The 22,891-nt window shown below is 47.3% G+C and overlaps 1 protein-coding gene across 3 annotated transcripts in view; it reads right to left on the bottom strand.

Moving 5' to 3' along the window:
- LOC121444492 (tyrosine-protein kinase SYK) overlaps window positions 1–21,178 on the bottom strand; it is a 73,112-nt gene extending 51,934 nt beyond the window's left edge. For 2 of the 3 annotated variants that reach the window (XM_041646305.1, XM_041646303.1), the window contains exon 1: window positions 20,655–21,178. The gene's annotated coding sequence lies outside the window, so the exon portion shown is untranslated. Of the gene's footprint in view, window positions 1–2,179; window positions 2,193–20,654 lie in introns of those variants that run through there. The other variant, XM_041646304.1, reaches the window with a different exon arrangement.
- Window positions 21,179–22,891: the final 1,713 nt, after the last annotated feature.

The raw sequence follows: 22,891 nt of genomic DNA on the forward strand, positions 1-22,891 counted from the left end.
TTCCTGATACTCCTAGGACACCATGCCTGCTGCTCCCTAATTCCTCAAGGACCTGGCTGCAGGGGACGTCCTGCCAATGCATTCTTCCTACTTGTCAGTATTTCTAAGGTGCCCATGTCTCCCTAATTCTCCCACATGGCTTCACGTTGGACAAGCCCCTTTCAAATGCACCACTGACTTCCACGCTGCTTTTTTGATCTTCTTGGTCTGGGCCAGAGGTCCACGAACACAGCCATGGATGGCCCCAGCTGTCTATCGTCTGCCTGGGGCTTCTGGAGAATGAGCAGTTTCTCTTCCACATGTGGTCATGAGGGCCTTCCTGCCCTCTATTTACATATGAAGACAGCTGCATTGGCACGCTATAACACCCATTAATTTCTCCAGAGCATTTTACAGTTTCATCTCAGAGCTGCTCAGCCCGCACAGTCTTGATGGAGGGGCTGGACCAGTCTTTGGTATGTGTGCTTATGGTAGTAGGGGCTTCTCTTCCACCTGAGCTGATTTAGCAGCATCCCGCCGCCCACATACTGGGTGTCTAGAGCAGTTCATTCCCCAATCATGCAAACCAAAAACCATCTTCAGGCATCGCCAGGTCTTCTCTGGGGCATAGGTGCCCTTGACTGGAAACCACTAGCTTGGTTGCTATGTCATGACCACAAATCTTATATGGCCTGTCTTTGTGTCTTTGGTTTCACCGATACATTAAATAACCAAACATTCCCTTATCTATTTGATGATCATTCTCAACAATGAGCAGACATTGTGGAAATTCCACCTAAAGGGGAAACATAAACAACATTTTCCTCTTCCTCATGAGGGCCCAAAGAATTTTGAGTTCACCAAAATTCACCGTAGAGGACCAATGAGTTCATTAGGCTTAATTACAGAACATGGGTGAGGGTTTTATGGACAGGAGCATGGATGACCCTAAAGCAACTGCACTGGAAGATCAGTACCCAGCAAAGACGATGGCTTTGTCCACGACTACATAGTTAGAATATCTATTCTCTAGTCTTCCCCAGCCTACATGCTCCAGCCCCTGCTTGAGATCCCACACCACATGCAACTAGGGCACAACTGCATACAAATGACAAGAAGGAGTGTCTATAGTCAGTCTCACCTGAGGGTTCAATGGCCCCCCCACTACCCCTCCTTCTCTGAGGTTGGGTCATGGTTCCCAGATTGGCTCCTGATGCAAGCTGGAACAGCTAATCTGAGGAGGAGGACAGAAGGCCTAGAAGGCCACTTACACATGATGCCCTCCAAACCTAGAAGGCAGCAAGGATGGGATGCAGAGCAGAGAGGAAAGCAAGCTCCGCAGGCGTCCCTCCTGGTCCTGCATGACCCTGACACCCGTGCACCTCAGCAGTTCTCCTGCGGCCACGGAAGACACAGTGTCTCATTAACCTTGGAGCTTCCTGACTTGGCTTGCCTGGCTGGCTAGGGAGCTCCAGAGATCTGTCTATTTTTCTCTGCTTCCCTAGCCCTGGGATTACAACGCCTGTCACACCCGCCTTTTACATGGGAGCTTAGAAGGTGAACTCATGTCCCCAGGCTGGCAGCACAAGCCCTTGGCTAACTGACAGATTTCTGAACTTCCTTTCCCGTTAGACAATGACACGCCAATTCTCCAGTCCCAGGACTAAGGTGGACTGTGTGACCTTTGTCCTTTCATAGGCATCTGTGTAATAATATCTTATCAACATCAACATCTCCATAGAGACTGAGCAATAACTGCACCTGCCGTTGCAGGTACAGTGTTTCTGATAGCCACTGAGCTAATTAAGCAATCACATTTCTCAGGGTGGTCACAGGCAGCTCCTTAGATCCCGGAAAGCATGTATGAAAAATCAGACTGCAGAAGCAGCCAGCACCTGGAAATATCTGAATTAACAAACACCTGGGCAGTGAGTAAGGCTTAAGGTCTGGGTTCCACAGTCAGGAGAAGGCTTTCTGGTACCCAGAATTTGAGAGAGGAGGAAAACTCACACAAAGAAAATCATCATAAATGGAGACAGCTCATTCATTTCCCAACCACCCAGACCCGAATAATCAACAGAAACTATATTAACTACAACAGTTTGGTCAATAGCTTAGGCATATTGCTAGCTAACTCTTATATCTTAAATTAACCGGTCCTATCATTTTATATTTTACCACGAGGCTTATGGTTTGTTACCTCTTGCTTCTTGAGCAGCTACACGGCATCTGTCTTCTTTGGCAGCTACGTGACGTCTCCTTGACTCCGCCTACTCTTTCCATATATCATCTCTGTTCAGATTTCCTGCCTGGCTTTACTCTGCTGAGCCATTAGCCGAAACAGCTTTATTCATTAGCCAATAAAAGCAACACATATACAGAAGGACTTCCCACATCAAGAAATGCTGACATACACACGCCTGAGGTGTGTTCCAGGATGCTATGAGCCCGCCCCACCTTCCCTCATTTTCTCTATCTGTGCACACAGACTGGAGGCCAGGGCGCTCTGCCTGGGTTCTGTGAGGCAGGACCATCTGAGCCAAGGACTTGCTGTCTACTGTGTTTGGGATCAGAGACAACTTCAGTGTTCTGGTTAGTTTACCATCACAGGCATCACAGCTCACACGTCCTCACAGTGTCGTGTCTCTTTTCTCCTCTCTCTATCCCATCCATATTCCTGCCCTTGTCCCTACTTTCTTCCCCTTATGCACGAAACTAAATAGAGTTACTTCCTGTGAAGCACAGTAGGTTCTTTCCACAGAGGTGCCCTGAGCATGGAGCTTACAAATTTTCAGACACTGTTTCTCAGGAAACTTTGAAGGTTAAATCCTGGAGATTCCCTGGCTATGTTTCTATCAGCCAGACTATGCACACACAGCCTGGTAGCCGACATGTGTCCATTCAACGAAACAGTTCATATTCATTGTCAATGCCTCGGCACTGACCCATAGGCAGCATTCCCATGCGTGTGAGAAGCTCACCGAACACGGAGGCTTACTTAATGAAGCGCACTACAGCCTTATTATGCTCAGAGACACTAGGCAGGGCTCATGTTTTCAACCATTTTCAATAGGGATGGCCCCACAAAAACCACTATTAAAAAGTGGCCCTAAAGAGATCAAGAAAACGGGTCTGTTTATGCTGTGAGACAAGAAGAGGACCACTGTCCTGTGATTGTCACCTTGACAGCCTGGAGTCATCTGAGAGGAGGAGCTTCAGTTGAGGGGAGGCCTGGGTCCATGTCTGTGAGAGACTGTCTTCATTGATGACTTATGTGGGAAGGCCCAGCCCCCTGACAGGCAGCGCAATCCCTAAGCAAGCAGTCCCAGGCTGGACAAGAAGGCAAGCTACGCCTGAGTCTGAGTGTGAGCCAACAACAGCATTCTTACACATTTTCTGTTTCAAGTTCCTGCTTAAGTACCCACCCTGACTCCTCTCAAGACAGACTGTGACCTGGAAGTGTAAACCAAACCCGCAAGCTGTTTTTTGCCAGAGTGTTTTTTTTTTTTTCACAGAAAAAGAATAAAATCACTTAGTGCATGTCCACAAATAATGGCAAGGCTGCCATGAATGACTGGGGTTGCAAATACATCTTAGTGAATAAAGTGCCTGTGTGTGCACGTGTGCGTGCATGCATGCACATGAGTGTGTGTGTGTGTGTGTGTGTGTGTGTGTGTGGACTCACCAAAGGTCAGCCTTAGCTGTTGTTCCTCAGACTCCATCCATCTCGTTTTCTGGGACAGGCGCTCTTACTGGCTTAGACCTTTCCAGACAGGCTAGACTGGCCAGTCAGCCACAGGGATCCACCTGTTCCTACCTCCCAAGAGAAGTGTGAGCCACCACACCTGCTGCTATTGGCATTGTCTTTTTATAAGTGTGCTGGTGTCCCCGTCACTTGGCCACAAAAGCCCCTGGTGTAATGTGAACTGTGGCTGGAGGAAAAACATCACCCAAGGGTAACTTCTACCCAATCTGGGCTGCACAGAGAAACAAAATCAGGAAGATGCAAATACAGACTTATGACACTTGAAACCACATGGCCACCCTGAGGCAAAACAGTCCCACTGAGTGTACCTGGGAAATTTCCTTGCAGCTTTAAGTTGAGTAAGTTAAGTGCCAGAACTTCATTAAAAAGAAAAACTTCCTCCAGGGGTTAGGGTAATTTTCATAAAAAAGAGGAATGAACCCAGCCTAGAGGGAGAGTCAGTCTCGCTAAGCTAGTCAGGCTGGTCAGTGAGCGAGAAATAACGAAGGAAAAGGAGGTGCCACAGGCCCACCCCACAGCACCGGGCTCTGCAGCTAACTGCCCACGACTCCTCTTCCCGGAGCTGTGAGCATTCACATGGCTTCTCTGTGGGATCTTACCATGCAGAAAACACATGGGCACAGACTGGGGCCTGAGCAGGGGAGAATGGACCCCAGAGGATACTGGGCCTGAACTGCTCAGGCCAGCTGCTATGGCTTCATTGGCAGTTAGGGGTTTATCCTCTGGGATGCTACCCTGTGGGGGGTCTGTCCCCCCAGCCTTCCTGTACCCTGCCTGGATGTCACCATGCACAGACACCTAGCCTCTCAAGGAGGAGCCACACTTCTCAGAGGAACCCCCCCCCCCCCCGCCCATTCTGTTCTGGCAGAAAGCATAGGAATTTTCTCAGAATGCAGAGGCCTGCACTTCAGAGAGAGAGGACACACACACAGCCAAGACTGGCCTGCAGAGCGTCCACCACCATTCAGAAATAGAGAGACAATAAAAGGAAAACCCAGAGTGGTGTGAGGCAGCTCCATAGCAGAGAACCCCAGAAACATGCCTGACAAAGCCTGACATCTCGGCAGGCCCATGGTCACTCTCAGAGTCCATAGGCAAGTTCCCTAAGCTGGTCTGTATGCCCACCTTGACACCGTTAGCACAAGTCCCAGAGGATACCTATGGTTCACAGACTATTAACTGTTTGCTTACAAACAAGCAGCCAGCCCACCTTATTAACCAGCACTTAATAGGTGTACATACTCGTGTACATGGGGGTGTGCATGTGTGTAGAAGCCAGAGAGTGATCCCAGGGTTGTCCCTCGGGGGTCACCACCTTGTATTTTGAGCACTAGGATTCTGCCTTTCTCCACACTTCCTCGGCACCCTAATTACCCAGTGCCATCCATTCAGCTTTTTAAAATCTGAGAGCTGGGGACTGAATTCAGGTCTCTGTTCTTGCTTGACAAGCGCCTTACCAACTAAGCCATCTCCCCAGCCTCTGGTGCACTTAATTTTCTAATCTAAATCGCAGCCCTGTTTGATCAACCCGTTGAACGGATACCACAAGCTCATCAGCAAGTGCTGTGCCAGAGAGAACACACATGCACTTGTTTCCCTGACAACAAGAAGGGAGAAGAAGGTTCTGGAATAAAAGGTGCCATAGCCAGGACTACATATACCCTGGTTCTTGAGTGTACTTTTTGCACCTCGTGGCAACTGGCTGACAGGACCTGCAGATGACAGACACTTCTGGAACAAGGAAGAGAGTGCTCTCAGGCGGAGCTTCTAAGTTCTCAGGGTGTCAGATCCACACACGCTTTTGAATAGCAAAGACTCAGCAAGGAGGCCAAAGAATGGGAAATTGGTACAAATGTCTCTCTTAGAGATTTTTAAAAAGAAAACTTGTAAACTCCTGCTAGAAGCCAGCATTTTCCTCTTTAACTTGACATTGCCAGTGAGGGAAGCAGGTAGACCATATTCTCCCTGGACTGGCCAGGCAGGTAGAGCAAATGAACAGCCCTTGGCACAGCAGAGAAACCAACCATCCAAGTCCCTCCTCACTTACATGGAAGCAATATCATTAGTCCTGGTGCCTTACTGTAAAATGAAGGTAGAGACAGGAGAAATCCCTGAAGCTCGTGGGCCAGTAAGACTATATATACAGCACTGAACAACAGAGAGGCTGGTGTCCCCTTGGGGTTGTGTTCTGACATTCATACACCATGGCATGTGTGTGTCAGTACACACACACACAGACACAATATATGTATATATATATTTATTTATATATATGCACACATATACATATATATCCACTATATGCACATATATACATTCACCTCTCTCACACACACGCACGCACACATACACCATACATATAGGCATATAAATGTCCACATATATACATACCACATAACTCACACACAAAATACCTATCAGACATTTCATGATAAAAAATGTCCTCTAGCTTTCACTGCCACCATCTTAGGGCAAAGTAACCAGGACAGGTGAATAGCCAAGTTAGAGTATTCCCTTGGTTCCCACCTCAAGCCCCAAGAAGCCCTATCCCAGACAACCCCAGCTAGGAGGCCAGGGTGGAGGCCACAGTGGACACTGTGATCAGCAGGCACCATTTCTGTTTAGGACGTGGGGGCTTGGCTGAAGCCGCAAGAGTCTAGGCACTATTTTTACTTCCCCATCTGCCCACCTCATAAAAACAATCTACACAGGCCTTCAAGGCCTCTACAGAAGCCGAATAACCTAAGTTAGACACAAAGGACACGCGATACCTGCTTAAGGAAACCCAGGTTTTTCTGAAGTTCATGACTATAAAATATTCCAGGAAATTATGATGGATTCCTGAGATTTCATGACTGTATCTAAATACACAAATTACCCCCGAAGCTCAAAGAAAGCTGCGAAGGTTTTGTGTACAGGCGAGAAATACAGTTTTGTCACATGAGAATTACAGTAATTGTCAAGTCCTTCAAAGCTTAAGATGAACGAACATAGTCAGGGTATGGTGTTGGCAGGGAAGCGCGCGCACACACACACACGCAAACACACACACACTCCGATACTGATGTGTTCCTCCCATGCCAGTGCTTGGCGCAGAACCCTGAGGTCACACTGTTGATCGCTGCAGATCTGACTTACCCTCCTGGACTCACAGAAGGCCTGGGCTCCCAGGCTCCAGGCGGCATGGAGTGTGGATGGCACGAAGCTGGCAGGCTTGAAAATGGGGATGACTGTAATGGAGAACGGGCCGAGGAGAACAGTGGAGGTTTCCTGCTGTTGACTGGTGTCTGTAACTAGGGAAGTGGCTTTTCCTCAAAGTGTCAGTAAGCAAGACAAGACAAAAAGCAGAAGTGAGAGGCCCCAGGACAGGCTGTTAATTTCATAGTCAAAATGAAGCTCGAGTCGGAAGGCAGGGATCCCGTACAAACACCCGCCAGCAGAGGAGGGTCAGCGGACACGCAGTTCCCGGTCAGGATGGGCATATGGTTTCCCACACTTTCTCCACACATGGTTAAAGCCATGTTCCAAATTTAGGGTATATCATATTTTTGTCTCTCTCTTTTTTTTATTGTAAACCATGTTTGATGATTTAATAATTCTGTTGATAATTTTGAGGGCTTGAAGAGGGTTTTGTTAATTTTTGTCTACAGTTTCCTATTTCTGGTTATAAAGTTTTCGCCATTGTGGTATAGGATTAATTTACTAGAATTCCCCAGAGCACCCTTGCCTAAGATTACAGGCAACTGACTTGATGCACTTCTTTTATCTGCTGTATCACCACGGCGTGGGTGTGCCGCTCAAAGGTATGTTGGAAGGTTGGTCAGGGTGTGGCAGGACTTGTAAGAAGTGGGGTCTGGTCTGAGAGGCCACTGGGTCACCATCCTTGGGAAAGATTAACGGCTATCGAGGGGACTAAGTTAAGTCTCAGAGGACTGGGTCAGTCCCTTTGACAGTAGATCGTTGTAAAGCAAGGTCACTTCACCAGCTTGGTCCCCCTCACACCAGTACCCCACCATGTTCTTCTGCCACTCGGTGTCACCTGCCAGGATGGCATGACTGAGGGGCTCACCTGAAGGGGCTGCCGGAACGTGGGTGTTTAATGCCCTAAACTGTTAGCCAAATTCAACTCCTTTTCTTTATAAGGTCCTTCATCTCGGGAATTCTGTTATAGTCATGGACTTAGATTCAGGAAGTTTCCCCTAGCACTACTCTGGGCATCATTCTTAAAATGTTGGTAACCTGTTTTTTAAAAAAGTATTATTTTATGTGTATGAACACTTTTCCTCCATATTGTATGTGCAGCGCACATGTGAAGGAAAAGTATTCACCTGGCTTTTTGAATTTAAACTTAACAGATTCTCTAAGCAAGTATTTTATCTCGGTAAATATTCCACATGAGCGTGAGAGCAATGCATTCTTCTGTTGTAAGACGAAGCATCTCACAGATACCAGGTGGATGAACAGTGTTGCTCTGGCCTCTTCATTACTATCGATTTTCTATTTGATCTATCTATTATAGAAAGGGGAAAAGCGAAACTGCAAATCATAATATTGGCATCTTCTCTTTATGTCTTTGACCTTGTTAGGGTTTACCTTATGCATGTTGATGCCCTGTTGATCTGCGTGTGCAGGTTGAGGGTAGCTATGTCTCCTTCTCTTATTGCCTTGAAGCCTTGACCCCTGTTCACTGCAGAGGTTTTTGCCCTGTAAGGGATTCAGTGAGCGAGGAGAGCTCTGAAAGGAGAAATCCACTTGAGAACTCTCAGCTGGGTGTGGCTCTGACGATGTGTTTTGTCTTGGAGAGTTTGGGTGCTTTCCAAACTTACTGTTCGCTCCCTCCCTGGCCTTTCTCAGATCTTCGCTGCGGGAACCGAGTGAGGTGTGTGTGTTAACTACAGCTTTTTTACTGTCTTTACCTTCTGGTGTTTTGATAGCAGGACTTGCTGCCATTAGGGGTATATCCATCCCAGCACTGAGCAATCTTCAGAGAAAGTGTAAACAAATCAACCCAAAGTCTACCTCGAACCGCGGCCTTTATCAGGCTCTCATATGCTGACCTGCTTTTCCTCTGCTCTGATCCCTCTACAGAAGCAGGTGTTGAGGGAAGACCCTCTTCCAGAGCCTGACATCACTTTGTAAACCAGTCAGCCCTGGGCCTGCTCGGCTCTGCCTCCTCTTACCCTCTGCAGGAAGCATAGGCAGGCTCTGCTCTGCTGCCCCTCATGTCCTCTGGACTCACCCCTGTGATGTTTCTCCATGGGGTCCTCCAAGGCACAGAGTATATCTTGTTCTGAGGGATCTGTGAGCACAGATGATCTCCCTGTGATAGTCTGGGTTTGATGTCCTGCTACATCCATGATTCATTTCAAAGATGAGCCCACTGGGAGTCTACGTAGCTACTCAAAGGAAATCAAAGGCGAGAAGCCACAGGAAAAACTAACAGCAGATGGAGAATATTTGCCTAAGCATGAGCACTACACAGATAGCTAAAGAAGGTAGCTGACCAAAGTTTTAAACTGCAGTTGTCTGTGAGGGGAAAGAGGGGCAGGAATAGAAAGGCACTGGGCACCAACTGACTGAGGTTGTATGTGGAAGGGTAAGACCAGGAAATAAATAGTAGGTATTGTTCTGAGCAGCAAATAGGACAGATGTTGAGTCTGCAGGGAACCCATGCACGGAGGCAAGAGCGTGAGAAAAATGAAGCGGAACTTAAAAAATTCTAAAAGGCAAAGAAGATCCAAGGTAAAAAACACTGATGTCCCCGAATACAGAATTAAATAAGGAGGCAAAACTCATGTTTTAGTTAGATGTACATTTTCAGAAACAAAAGAGGCCTCATCCCTAGGGTAAAAGAAACGTCTTAGCTCCAAAACTAAAGGAAAAGTAAATCACCTGACCTCGGCTGAAAATAGGACCCACCTTCTACTTCTGGGCATGCGTCTCAGGGATTTGAAATCACAATGTGGAAAAAACAGTAGCAAGTTTGTTGTTCACTGAAATACTACTCACAATAGCCAGGAGGCAGAACCAGCCTAGGGATCGGCCCACCCGTGGATGAGAGGATAAAGCAATATGGTCAGCATAGACTATCATGTACTATGTAGGAATGAAAAGGAAGTGAACTCTGCCATTTGTAACAACAAATAATGGACCTTGAGGACATGAAATGAGTCAGGCATAGAGAAACAAGACACATCATCACTTAGATGCCATGCAATTCCTTCCTCAGAACTGAGATGCTCCCCTCCACCCGGAGGGAAGGGGGGAGAGGCTCAGAAACTCAAGGGAAGGAAAGCTGGGGAAAGGACACTCCTCTTGGGAGCTGCCAGCAAGCTGGGCAGCGGTCAGAGATGCAGCCTTGGTGAGATTTTAGGTGAAAGTGGCTGCCTTTGAGCCACTTGTGTTCCTATTGGACACCCCCATCCTGCTCCCAGGGTGCCAATAAACTCACTAATTCACCAAGCTAGACTTGGTCCAACTGGTTTCTTTGAGGTGAACAGACATTTGCTCTTATCTCCCCAAGAAAGGTCAATGAAACAGAAGTGAAGTCTAGAACACCGAAACTCAAAGAAATGAGATATACTGGTGGTTACCAGTCAGGGATGTGACCAGAAGGCAGGGAGTGGTGGTCTTGGGACCCGAGGAATACTTGAGTCTTTGAGGTCATGAATATGATAATTAGCTTGATCTGGTCACTCCTGGCTGCTTAGACACAGCATAACACCACAGGCTTCTCATCTACCAGACCTCATTCTCAGAAGGCAGTGAGCAGTGTCTACAAACAGCCCAGGACATGCTGATCCAGCTAAGCTCAGGGCTGGGCAGAAAGGAACTTTAGAGCTTGGAATAAATTGTATATCTTTATCTTTATTAGGGGATGAAAATGGGCAGAGGAGGGCTGTCTACTGATGCTTCTGATGGTTCTTAGAAATTCAGAGAGCCCAGTGCAGTCTGCAGAAGCAGTCTAGAACCACCTATGCCTGCCAGTGATGCTGGGGACAGCTCCTTGGCACCAGCCAGTTCAGTCACAAGAACAGTGCTGCTCTACCAGGTGTCAGGGTTCTGGCACTTTCCCTACCGTACCAGTGGAGGATCCCAAGCCCCTCAGGATCTTCAAATCTTGGGACTGGGCCCAGAAATCAGATTTTCTGTAGCTCTCAGGTGAGGCCCGCAGGCAGCCTGGATAGAGAGTACCTCATTCTGGCGCTCTGGTCTCCATTAGGAGGTTGGGGCTCTGAGCTGACTCCCGAAATTATAGAGCAGACACACAGCTTCTGACTGCAGGGGGGACTATTCACATTTCCCCTGGGGTTCTAAGGAAGTCCTGTGGAAGCCCAGCATTCAGGGAAACAGTTGAGGTGCTCCATCTTGACTGACAACTTGGTGGACTCGGAGTCACCATGGAAACAAATCTCTGGCACCAGCTGTGAGGGATTTTCTAGATTAGGCTAAGGGGAGAGGACCCATCCTTACCACCGGCAGTACGCAGTACCATTCCATGGGCTGGGGTCCCTGACTAAATAAAAAGGAGAAAGCAGGCTGAGGGCCAGCATCTGTTGGTCCCTGGTTCCTGAATGAAGATGCAATGTGGCCTAAAGCTCCTGCTGCCAAGTTCTCCCTGCCATGATGGACTGGATCCTTAAACTGTGAGCCAGAATAAGCCCTTCCCTTTTCAAGTTGCATTTTTTTTTGGAGGGGGCGGGTGTTTTTGTCACAGCACTGAGAAAATAACCAATATACCCTTTCTGTTAAAATCCCTCCACAAGGAATCCTTTAGACACGTGGGTCTTGTGAGAGGCTCATTATGGAAGCTGAGCTGGAAGCTGTCACAGAGCCCTGCGATGGCTGGGGGGGGGGGGCGGGGGCAGCCCAGGCAGCTGTACTTCCTGATGCCAGGCTGATTCATGGGAGGGAGGAAGTCTCCTAATCTGCAGGGCCCCTCAGAGCAACACCTCTTGTGGTGTTTTCTCCTCTCCCAAATTACACAGCACAGAAATCCTAGACGCAGGTGATTCAGTCTCTCCTTAGACTCCGAGTAAGCAGGCAGAGGGGCTGGATCCTGAGGAGACTCACAGGGCCCAGTGGGAGGAGTCCCCAGTTCTCCACTCACTTCTGTCCACCAAAAGGACCTAACGATGCTCTGGCCTGTTGCTGGCCTCAGGGGCCCTTCCAGTTCTCTCAGAGCTCATGGTAGTTCTATCCCAGCAAATAATCTCACTTTTCTCTATTCAGAAGAGCAGAATGAGGGAACTTGCTCAACACGGCCTTTACAGTTTGTCCCCACAAGGGACATGATCCCTCTTTGCACTACACTGTTGACTCTCTCACTGGCTTGCTCACTTTGTGTATGGGGGGGGGGGGAGGAGATGCCTGTGTGTGTGTGTGTGTGTGTGTGTGTGTGTGTGTGTCTGTATGGGTGTGCATGTGGCATGTGTGTAATACCAGGGATTAAAAACCTGGGCCTCACACATTTTAGGCATGCACTTTACCACCAAGTTCCAACCCAGACCCCAGACCTTGATTATTCTTTTAAAGCTGCAGAAAACTGAACAAAATACCAAGAATCTCCCAAACCCCAAATCCTCCTAAACAAAACAAAAAATTAAGCTTTGTGAGTGTTCACCTCTAAATGGGGCCCTTATGTCATCATTGTACCCTGTCCCAAAGGCCAGGGAACACCAAGGAAGAGAGGAGGGAAAGAACATAAGAGCAGGGGGATGGGCAGAAACGCTGTGAAACGCGGTCCTCTGGACATGCCATGGCGATCGCATGCAAGAACTCACATCAGATGTGGGTACCTATGGAACCTGCACAGGACCGAGTCATTCAACTTTCCAGTCGTGATGGAGGGATAGTGGGGGCCCGTGCCTTGCTGAGAAGTCACTGGCAGTTGATGGTAACTGAGGGATGGAAATTTTTCCTTAGGTTGCCCATGCTCTGGTGCCCAGCTCTGCATCCTCGTGTGAACTGGCAACCCTGATGGGTCTCAGTGGGTTACTAAAGAAAGAGGAGTAGGAGATGGAGGAGAGGAGGGTAGTGAGGAGGTGAAGGGGAAGGAGGAAGAGGAGATGGAGGTAGGAGGGGCTTGTTGAGTCAGGGAAATGATGGATGAATACAATCAGAATATATTATATAAACAAGTCTGAAATTCTCAAGGTATAAATAAAAATCCTATTTAAAAATGATACTTCAGAAGCTAAGTCCTGCATACTAAGTCCTAAGTATCTGCAAAGGACTGGTTCACAAGCACCCCACCTCATGTAGTACCCAGATCTGCAGCTGCTCGAGTCCTTAGCAGTGTGAAGAACATGCCTGTTGTCTTGGTTACTCTTCTATTGCTGCAAAGAGACACCGTGGCCAAGGCAACTTAGAAAAGAGAACAGTTATTGGAGCCTTCAGTGCCAGAAGGTTAAGTGATGGTTACAGTGGGGAACATGGCAGCAGGCTGTCAGGGCACTGGAGCAGTAGCTGAGAGCTTACATTTTGATCCACAAGCAGGAGTGCTCACATAGTCCCCTCAGTGGTACGCCTTTCCTTATCAGTCCTAAGGAAACCTGAGCTGGTCCCAGTGGTTGCCTCGCTGATGTCTTACAAATAAGGACCTCACCGCTGAGAATTGTAATAAACCCTCACCTTCTCACCTTCAACAGTGGAGTTGGTTCAGTTAACATGTAGCCCTCATGGCAGCAGCTTCCTGAAGATGCACCCAGCCTCAGACAGTAGTCAAAGACAGCCACTCTGTCTGCATTGAATATGTGCCCATTGTCCTTCATGCCCTAGTTCCCTGACAGTACCATGTATCCAGACATGCGTGTGTGTCAGGTGTCATGGGCAGTCTAGAGAAGGATAAGGTGTGTGTGAAGATGGGGGTGATGGCTTGAATAAAGATGCCCCCCACAGGCTCCTATGTTTGAATAGTTGGTCCCCAGTCGGCAGAACTATTTGGGAAGGATTACAGTTGTCTGGTTTTGTAGGAGGAGGTATGCTCACTGAAGGTGAGCTTTGGGTTTCCAAAGTTCATACTGTTTCCACTTAGTTTCTCTTTTTTTTCTCTCTCTCTACCTAGTCTTCCTCTCTGTAGTCTCACCCTTCGCGCGTGCGTGCGTGCGTGCGTGTGTGTGTGTGTGTGTGTGTGTGTGTAGAGGAAGCTACTGTGTTAAAGTGGCAAGAATTATGCCTCTGGGTCCCTTCTGATCTATATTCTGATCTCAGGTCTCTTTGAGAGAGTGACTTAGTTACCTTTAATTCTCAACCTGACACACTTGTATTGCACATATATACCACACACACACACACACACACACACAACTTGCTGATGATAAACACAATCATCTTTAATGTGTTGAAAGCTTGCTTCAAAAATGAGGTGATGCTCTTGGGCAAGAGCCACTCTGTATTCATGACCCTCCCACAAGGCCTTGCAAAGTCATTCTGCTTGTAAAAAGATGCTTTCCTCAGTCTCCAGGTGACCAGCAGCATTTTATCCTTGGTTCCAGCTCTCTCCCATCAACGCTTGCAGGGGGTTCATTCTCTGAGGCCAGCAGCTCAGATTTGCACAGCACAGCTGTGAGACTGGAAGGGGCTCCAGGGAAGGGGGAGCCCAGCATCACTTTGTACATGAGATAACATAAACCTAAGTAATTGAAAGAAATGGTGGAGTCGGGATCCTGGGTGCCTCTGTCAACTATGCTGCCCTGGGAGGGCCTAGGAAACCACCATGTAGAACTGGACAGTGGCTGATCAAAGCCACAGTCCCAGAGTTCTCATCAGAAGGGGTGTGTGACATGTCCTGGGGCTCTCTGTGGTCAGCGCAGCAGTGCAGATAGACACATCTGGAGCCGAGCAAGTGACCGCACACACAGTCGGCCCACGGCTCACACAGGCTGCCTTCAGGTCACCCTCGGCTGCAGCCTGAAAGGCTCAGCTGTCAAGCCACAGTCACCCAGAAACCATAGCCCAAGCTCTCAACCAGAAGAAAAGCAGCTTGTGTCCTCATGAGGGGAAAAAAAAAAAAAGCCAGGTCACAGAAGCAGGCACAGAACCAACGGTGTGATCGCAAAGTCCTGGACGGACTAAGAATACTGTGAGAGTATCACGAAGATAGAAACCGCTCCAACGGACTTGTGTGGAAGTGAGTGCAGGCGGGTACACGCTTTCTCTCCCTGAGAGTTATTTTATATGTTTTCATCTTTTGTGAGTCGTCTCAGAATAGACTGACATTCACAAACACTCAAACACCGGAAAATTCCAAGACTGGCAGAGTTTATGAACACAAACACCTGTGTACAGAGGGAAGCTGGTTGCCCGATCCCTCCCCCACTGCTCTCTGTCTCTGTTTCTGGCTCTTTCTCTCTCACACATCAAATGGGGAGTTAACTTTCGGGACCACCCAGTCTTTGCAACTAACACACAGAGCAGCCATTATACCCAGCACATTCACCAATTCCCATGCAGTTGAAACTCCCTGGCCTTCAAGTCCGTGCTATTTATCCTGTGAGCCATTCTAAAACAGCAATCTCTCCTGTTCTTCTCCAGTGGCTCCAGGCAGAACAGGGCAGAAGGCCACACCCCAGACCTCTTAGCATCTCAAGATGGACCCGAGCATCAGGGGCCGAGACTGTGCACACGTGGTGGTGCACAAACCCCTTTGAAAACTGTGTCTGCATGACCTTGGGCCATCCTCAATCTCTGGAAGCTTTGGCCCTCACTTGGGGCCAGAATTTTCCCAGCTGTTGTGACAAATGTCGTTGATTCAAAATTAGTTTCCTTCCTGGTCCACTCACTGCCCATTCTTCCAATGAAACCTCTCTTTGTTGTTATTCTCCTAACTTGAAAAAGATTCGCTTCTAGCCATGTCAGGTGTACACACTCAGAGAAGCAAGCCGAATGACAATGGCTATTTCTCCATGTCCTTCAGATGAGTTCTGCTTGCTAAACTTCATCCTTCTCATGTCTTCCGCATTGGTTCAAAGACAGTTTTCTGAAGGTGGTATTCACAGCCCATGATGGTCACCTTAGCACAGTTAAGAGAACTGACAGGAAGGCCAGGCCTGGGCTTTCCAGAGAGACCACCATTTCTCTCTCTCTCAGATAAGCGCACCAGTGATGGGTGAATACACTGATTTAGAATGTAGATGTCTAACCGCTGCATTGGAAGTGAAAACAATCTCTCACATAGCATGACTGAAAAATACATTCAGATGGAAGAAACCATAGAAATTCTTCTGAAAGTAAAAAAAGTAAGCAACCACAGAGATAAAAAGATTATGGGAACTGTGGCCAGCAATTATGATAACAGATTATGGTAATACCATGTATCTACTCACTGACCTGGATGTTTTTAGGCCTCCAAGATCCAAAACAGAATTCAGTGAGTACCAAGAAATATATTTCATCAAAAAACTCCTTAAGGACCTTCTTCAGCTCTTAACATATGTTCTGCCAGACTGAAGAACATCTGTCAGCCTGGAGCAAGACAGGAGATAGTTCCGGGGGGGGGGGGGGGTAAAAAAAAAGAAGAAGAAAAAAATGGAACTGAGAGATAACATGGTATATTTTTGACTGTGTGGAAACTTGTGTCAAACGAGGTTTCAGTTTTTTATGTCATAAGTTGAGAAGAAAATTGTATTAGGTTCTGTGCAAACTAAAAACAAACAAACAAACAAACAAACAACAACAACAAAAACCCGCCAAAACAAAGTTTTGCCCTAGGAGAGCAGAGGGGACAAGGGAAGAACGAGAAAGGAAATGGCAATGCACAACGGCCCTCTCTGCTTCTTGTTGCTATGAAAATAATACCTGAAGCCCAGTACTTGGTAGAAGTTTATCAGGCTTGCATTTTTGGGAGCCCAAGACAGGGTGATCCCATCTGTTCTACCGTTGGTATGGCCCTGTGAGCCACAGAACGACATGGCAGAAGGTATTCTGGGAGGGGTCACGAGTGAGGAAGAGATTCTATGTAGAGACAGGAGCCAAAGAAATCAGTAGCCTGGCTAGCTGTTTCACTCAGGGTCCCTGAAGACCTGTGCTCATCTTCCTCTGAGGACATTACCCTCACCCCAGCTAGGACCCACTTCTCAAGGGTACAATTGTCTTTCAACACCCACTCAGGGTTTAACCCAAGCACCAGACCTTCTCAGGGGCCATAGGCAAACTATTCAAACCTCAGACTACCCAAGGGGTCCTAGCGCTTGTAGCTGGCGAGGCTGCCAACCCCGAGGGCTACACGGGAGCACTGAAGAGGGAACACACTGGGGAAGGCCAGTGGACTCTGGCTGGGTCATCAGAGTGGAGATGCTATGACAAAGAAGGGACTCATGAATGGCAGTAAACAGCATCAGTAAACACTTGCTGTAAACTGTTAGACACAAACCACAGACAGATTACCATCAGAAGGTATGGGCATCTGGCTTCCCCACTCCTCATTCTCAGACACACTCTGAAACTGAGTCATGAAATAAACTCATCAGTGTGCCTTGCAAGAGGAAAGGAACAGCTTCCAAAATGAAAAGCCTGCTTCTTGGAAGCGGGACTATGGGGCAGAAAGACAGGATGCTGAGTCTGAAGAGGGAAATTTTTCAGTTAAATTAAAATGAAGTAAAAAGACAAAATTAACCCGGGTCACACTAAGACATTTCCATGGCAACGCCACAGGAACTGTCAAGTGCATTCACATGAGGCTGCTGTAGCTAGAACAAAGGTCCATCTGTGAAGCTAAACCTACAGAGAAAGGCGGCAGTAAGCGCCACAGCGGGTATTTCAACACTTTCTATAGGCATGCTGAATCCACCTAAATTCATTGATATTGAGATTATGGATTTCCCTAACTGTGCTGAGCCCTTCCTTCTCTCTGCACTTGGCACCCAGATCTGCCAACCCGGGCGTCTGTCCTGCCTCTCCTAGCTGACCTCCTCCAGCAGGGTCAGTCTTCCCCACACCTGTGTTGCCACCCAAGCCTGAAAGCTGACCCAGAAGTGCGGGGCACACCACAGCTCCCAGAGTCAGGACTCTATATGGGGGAGCAAGGGGTTCTTCTGTTCTTCCCTCCTTGCATCTCTCTCTCCCCACCCCAAGCAGCCAGGACAGCATCCCAACTCCCGCACGCACCCCAAGTTTCCATGAAATGAAGGATGAAGAAGGGCCACTTTGGTCTATTAAACTGATCGCAACATAAATGAAATATGCTTTTTTTCACAGCTTTGGTTTTAACCATATTTCATGGTATTTAATGTTTAAATTCAGTCAATGAGTTTTAAAGAATACAGAGCAAAAGTTACATAGTTTTATTTTTATTTACTCATTTTTTTTATGAGACAGGGTCTCATGCAGCTCAGGCTGGATTCAAACTGGGAACATACTAGAGGATATCCTTGGCCTTTTGATCCTATCACCGTCAAGTGTTAGGATTATAAGTCTGTGTTATCACATATGATCTATTTGATATTGGGGATTTTATGCACACTAGACAAGTATTCTATTGACCAACTTACAACCCTTGCTACTTCATGGTATACTGTTTTCTTTTTAAAAACAATGTCTTCTTTAGGCTGGTCTCAGTCTTGCTATATAGTCGAGGATGACCTTGAACTCTTGATCCTCCTGCCTTTGACTCTCAAGTGTTATGGTTACAGAAGTATCACCACACCTGCCTACATAATTGATTCTTTTCTAAAAGTTTGTTTAATTGTGTGTGTGTGTGTGTGTGTGTGTGTGTGTGTGTACATTTGTGCCTAATTACGCAGTGCCTGTGGAGGCCAGTAGGGGGAGCTGGAGCCCCCAGGGGCTGGAGTTACAGATGGTTGTGAGCCTCATTCAGGGTAGATGCTGGGAAAGGCACCCACCCCAGTCCTCTGCAAAAGCAGTTAAGTGTTCTTACCTGAGGAACCACCTCTCTCCCGTAATTGATTCTTAAAAGAAAATATGTAATATGTATAAAAAAACTAAAGCCAAAACAAAGAATCCTCAAACAGATCCAAGCTAACATTTTTGTCAAAGTTATAATCAAATGAAAATTGTGCCTAAAATATTTCAAAATTCGGAAATCTTCATAAAATACAATCAACGTAGTTATTATTTTAGTCTTTATGCAGCGTTTCCCTATGAAAACCTCTTTTGCCTAATGTTCAAACACAAGGGTAAAGATTGTGGCGATACCTATCCAACTGAGTAAGCAGCAATTGAATTACATCTTTGTTAGGACTCTGCCTTCTAACATAAAAAGAAAAAAATCCAACCTGTGTTTTTTTTTCCCCCACCCAGTTGTCACGACACCAATCCAAAAACAAAGAAAATGGCCAAAGGCTGCAGACGAGGGTAAAGGGGCAGCTGGGGTAATTGGGGTAGCTGGGGCAGTGGGGCAGCTGGGGTAGCTGGGGTAGCTGGGGCAGCTGGAAACAGGTCCATACAGCGAAAGCTGAGAGACTGTACACTGACTTGGGCAAAGAGAACAGACACAAAGTTTCAATAATAGTGGGAGCAGGAAATCTGTCTTCCAAGAACTGCAGCTGTGGGGGATGACCACGCCCCTTCCTGGAGTGACTTTTGCTCTCTCCCGAAGTCGCAGGATGATGCGACTTTATCTCTATCTTTGAAACTTTATCTCTATAGGATGAACCGCCTGTTACTTGGGTGACTAAATGCGTGGACGTTTGGTGGACCCTTGCTGTTTCCCGCGCCCACTGGGTACTGGAAGGGGTGAGATGTCCCGCTGCAAAAGCACTCAACTTTCTCAAAAGCACGCGATAGTTTGAGGAGTCCAATAAGGCCCCAGTCCTTGAGCCCCCGCTATGAAAAACAAAGCTTGTTTTTCCTTCCTCGCTCTAAGTTTTAAGGAACCTCATCGAACGACACCACCTGGTCTAAACTGACAGAAGCTATTTATAGTTGGTATCTATTCCCCTCAGAATACAGACACTTCTGTGGGAAGAAAGAATGAAGCCTGGGATAACAAAACACTGCCCAACAGTGCCGGAGTGGTCACAAGCAGCGGTGTTTCTGTATACAAATACCCTTCGGAAGTCTAAATGTAAACCTTAACTTTTGAAAACTCCTAAATCCCAAACACACCTTGAATGATGAGGGACAGTTTGCTGGGTAAGTAAAACCAAACCAGAGGGATAATGCCTACATGTAGAATATTAAATACGGCCCTGAAAGGACCAAAGAACTGTCTCATGCAAGCCTAGCAACAAAATAAAACTTTCTATCAATTTCACCTTCCAGATGTGAAATATGTTTCAACAATATATTCCCCATTTATTATCCTAACTTAAAACATTTTTCAAAAAAAATTCGTTTTTAAGACTTATTTTTAATCTGATATATTTAAGCATTTCAAATACAGAATACAAATAAATTTCTGTTTGACTGTAAAAATTTTCCTAAGTCTATTAAAACCAAATTATTCATTTGGATAGAACAAAATGACTTGGTGAAATAATCCGAGTGAAAAAAATTGTCACTTAAAACACCTGATATTGTGTAAGTATTTAAATATTTTTACATATATATATATATATATATATATATAGAGAGAGAGAGAGAGAGAGAGAAGATACCAAGGAAAAGAAAAATACCCATCGTGGAGAATTTTACTTAAATTTGAACACAATTTTGGTCAGGCAGGCAAAACTCAAAAAACCCTTCCCAAGAATAAGGCAAGCTGACCGACCTTCCCAATTCTTTCTACTCCTCAGACTTTGAAAGAAGTGAGTCTCTTTTCAATGACTTTTAGGTGAGGTTAAGTTTTGGGAGCCTTACTGATATACATTCAAATGTACACTTTAGTGCCTAAAAGAGTCTCCAAGGATTTGGAGAGGCGACTCACAAAAGGAAGTCCGCCAAGCAGAGAGAGCTTGTTGGTTTGGGTAGGGGTTCAGAGTTTGGTGAAACTGCTCTTGCCCTCACCTACCGCATTTCAGAGGCTCTGGGACTCTGCATCGCTTCGGGGGCGCGCACAGTGTCAGTCCCGGGGTTCGCCGAGTCGCCCGACGAAGTGCGCAGCCGAGAGGTGGAGCTCCCGGCTCGGCCCCGCTGCCAGCCGCGCTCCCTGCCCCACGGGCGCGCGCGCGTGCTCGCCGGAGTCCGGTGCCGAGTATTGGGGTCGAGTGGGTCGGCGCTCAGCAGCAGATGGTGGAGCCAAGCCGAGGTCCAGCCTGGGCTAGCCAAGGTCTGTCGCCTAGGGGAGGCCGAGGCCCTGCTCTAAAGCGCGGCGGGGCGGAGTGGCTTCTACCTGGGCAGGTGGCCTCGTCCTTCAACCCCTTCTCCTCCTCCCCACTCCTGTTTCTCCTCCTGCTCCTCCTCCCGCCTGGTGCACGCGGGTCCCCGATTCTCCCCGCTGCCCGGCTCGCCGCTTCTTCCTCAGGGGAACTTCCTCAATGCGCCCGGGTAGCGCCCGGGCAGCGTCCGCGCTTCCTCCGCCACCCTGAACACCCCGCCCAGAACCCAACAGAGCTGGGCAGCGCCCTGAACAGAGCCGCGGTAGGAATACCCCAAGATCCAGCGTAGTTAACACCCAAAGCCCGAGCTAGAACAAAACAGCTCGCTGAACCGTGCCTGAAACAATTAAGACCCCGAACGTGGACGGGGCAGTACCCCTAACCGAGCCTGAGATGAGCAGTACCTTGAACCCAGTCAAGTAGCACCGAACCTGAAGCCCAGATCCCCAAGCCAAGCTTCAACCAATTACCACCCTGAACCTGAGCTGAGCAGGGCAGCATCACAAACAGAGCTAGTCAGCGCCCTTGATCCTGAGCTGGGCACCATCACAAACTGAACTGGAGACAGGCAGCAACCCTAGACAACTGGCCTTCAGTCCCCTGGCACGACATATCCAGAGGAACAGACCATTCCCCAGATCTGGAAGTCCCAGGAACCAAGGCCACTCTTTGCAGAAAGGAGGGTTTCCCAAGCTCAAGCTTCTCCCTCCACCACAGCCCTGCTCATCAAGCCCAAGGCTGAGACTGCTTATGGAATGATGTGTTTAATGTCAAAGGACCAAGATGCTCCTGCCAACATCATTGTGATCCGAAAGGTGGCCCCAGAGGCTTTTGCCTGCAAAAACCCTGTTTCTGAGGGCGTTACCTATTGCCCACAGTCTCCTTATATCCTGGTCTGCAGTTCTTGACATGTTTTTGGTTTTGTTAGTCTGTTAATAAATAGCATCAGAATCGAAACAGTCACTTTTGGCAAACTCTAACCAACAATAAATAAATACAATGAGTATTTAGATACAGTAAATAAACAAATACAATGAGATAAACGATGCTGTTTGTGGGGAATTGAAAAGAGCAGCATCCTGTCGAAGATTTCCTGGAAGCACTGATTATTTAAGTGCCTATTAAAAACTGTTCCCTAAGCCCAAGCAAAGACTGTAATCACCACCAAAGAAAATGCAGGGATGCGGGCTGTTTATACTCACTAATGCAGGGATGCGGGCTGTTTATACTCACTGGGAGCCCCTCTGCCCTTTGCGCTTAAAATGTTCCTGGGTTTCCATTTCTATTCCCTTTTCACCTTTAAATATTTTAACCTGAATGGAGAATTTTTGTTGCTCATCATTTGTTATGGTTAATAATTTGTCAATCATTAGACTTAATTTTGTTTCAGTGAACCAGCAGAATAGCCATTTCTCTTGAAGGAGGCTGCAGAGTCCATAGGTGTTTTCAAGGGTATGGATTTTTAATGACAGCTCTCTAGGGAGAGATGAACAAACATCTACTCACCCCAGATAGGGAATTAATAACAGACCCAAACAGCCACACCATCAATATCAAGTTTGGTGAACCAGTTGTTTATTGGGGTTACTTTTATGGGTTGACGGGAGCAGTAATGAATCAAACACATCTTCATAATAGAGAGCCCAGCCCAGGAAGCTAAAACTCTGCAGCTTACTTTATGACTGACCTGTAGCTCACTCAGCAAGTCCAAGAGTCTCTCTTCTAGGCAACTTGTCTGGTCTGCAAGTGTCTTGCAACACTCTTTGTTGCTTATATAACCTTGGGGGGAGGGAAGGGAACAAGTGTATCTGGTCAGTTTCAGGAACTTCTTAAGGATTCTGAATTTACTTCCCAAGTCTTAGTGAGCTTTCCTTTAGGACACTGTGCATCCCTCAAAGACTGAATGTTTTAGCTCAGGGGACTTTGCTAC

This window comes from Microtus oregoni, unplaced genomic scaffold, assembly GCF_018167655.1.
Source record: "Microtus oregoni isolate MIOR12 unplaced genomic scaffold, Mior012 000128F_ref0000496, whole genome shotgun sequence".
Classification (NCBI taxonomy): Eukaryota; Metazoa; Chordata; class Mammalia; order Rodentia; family Cricetidae; genus Microtus; species Microtus oregoni.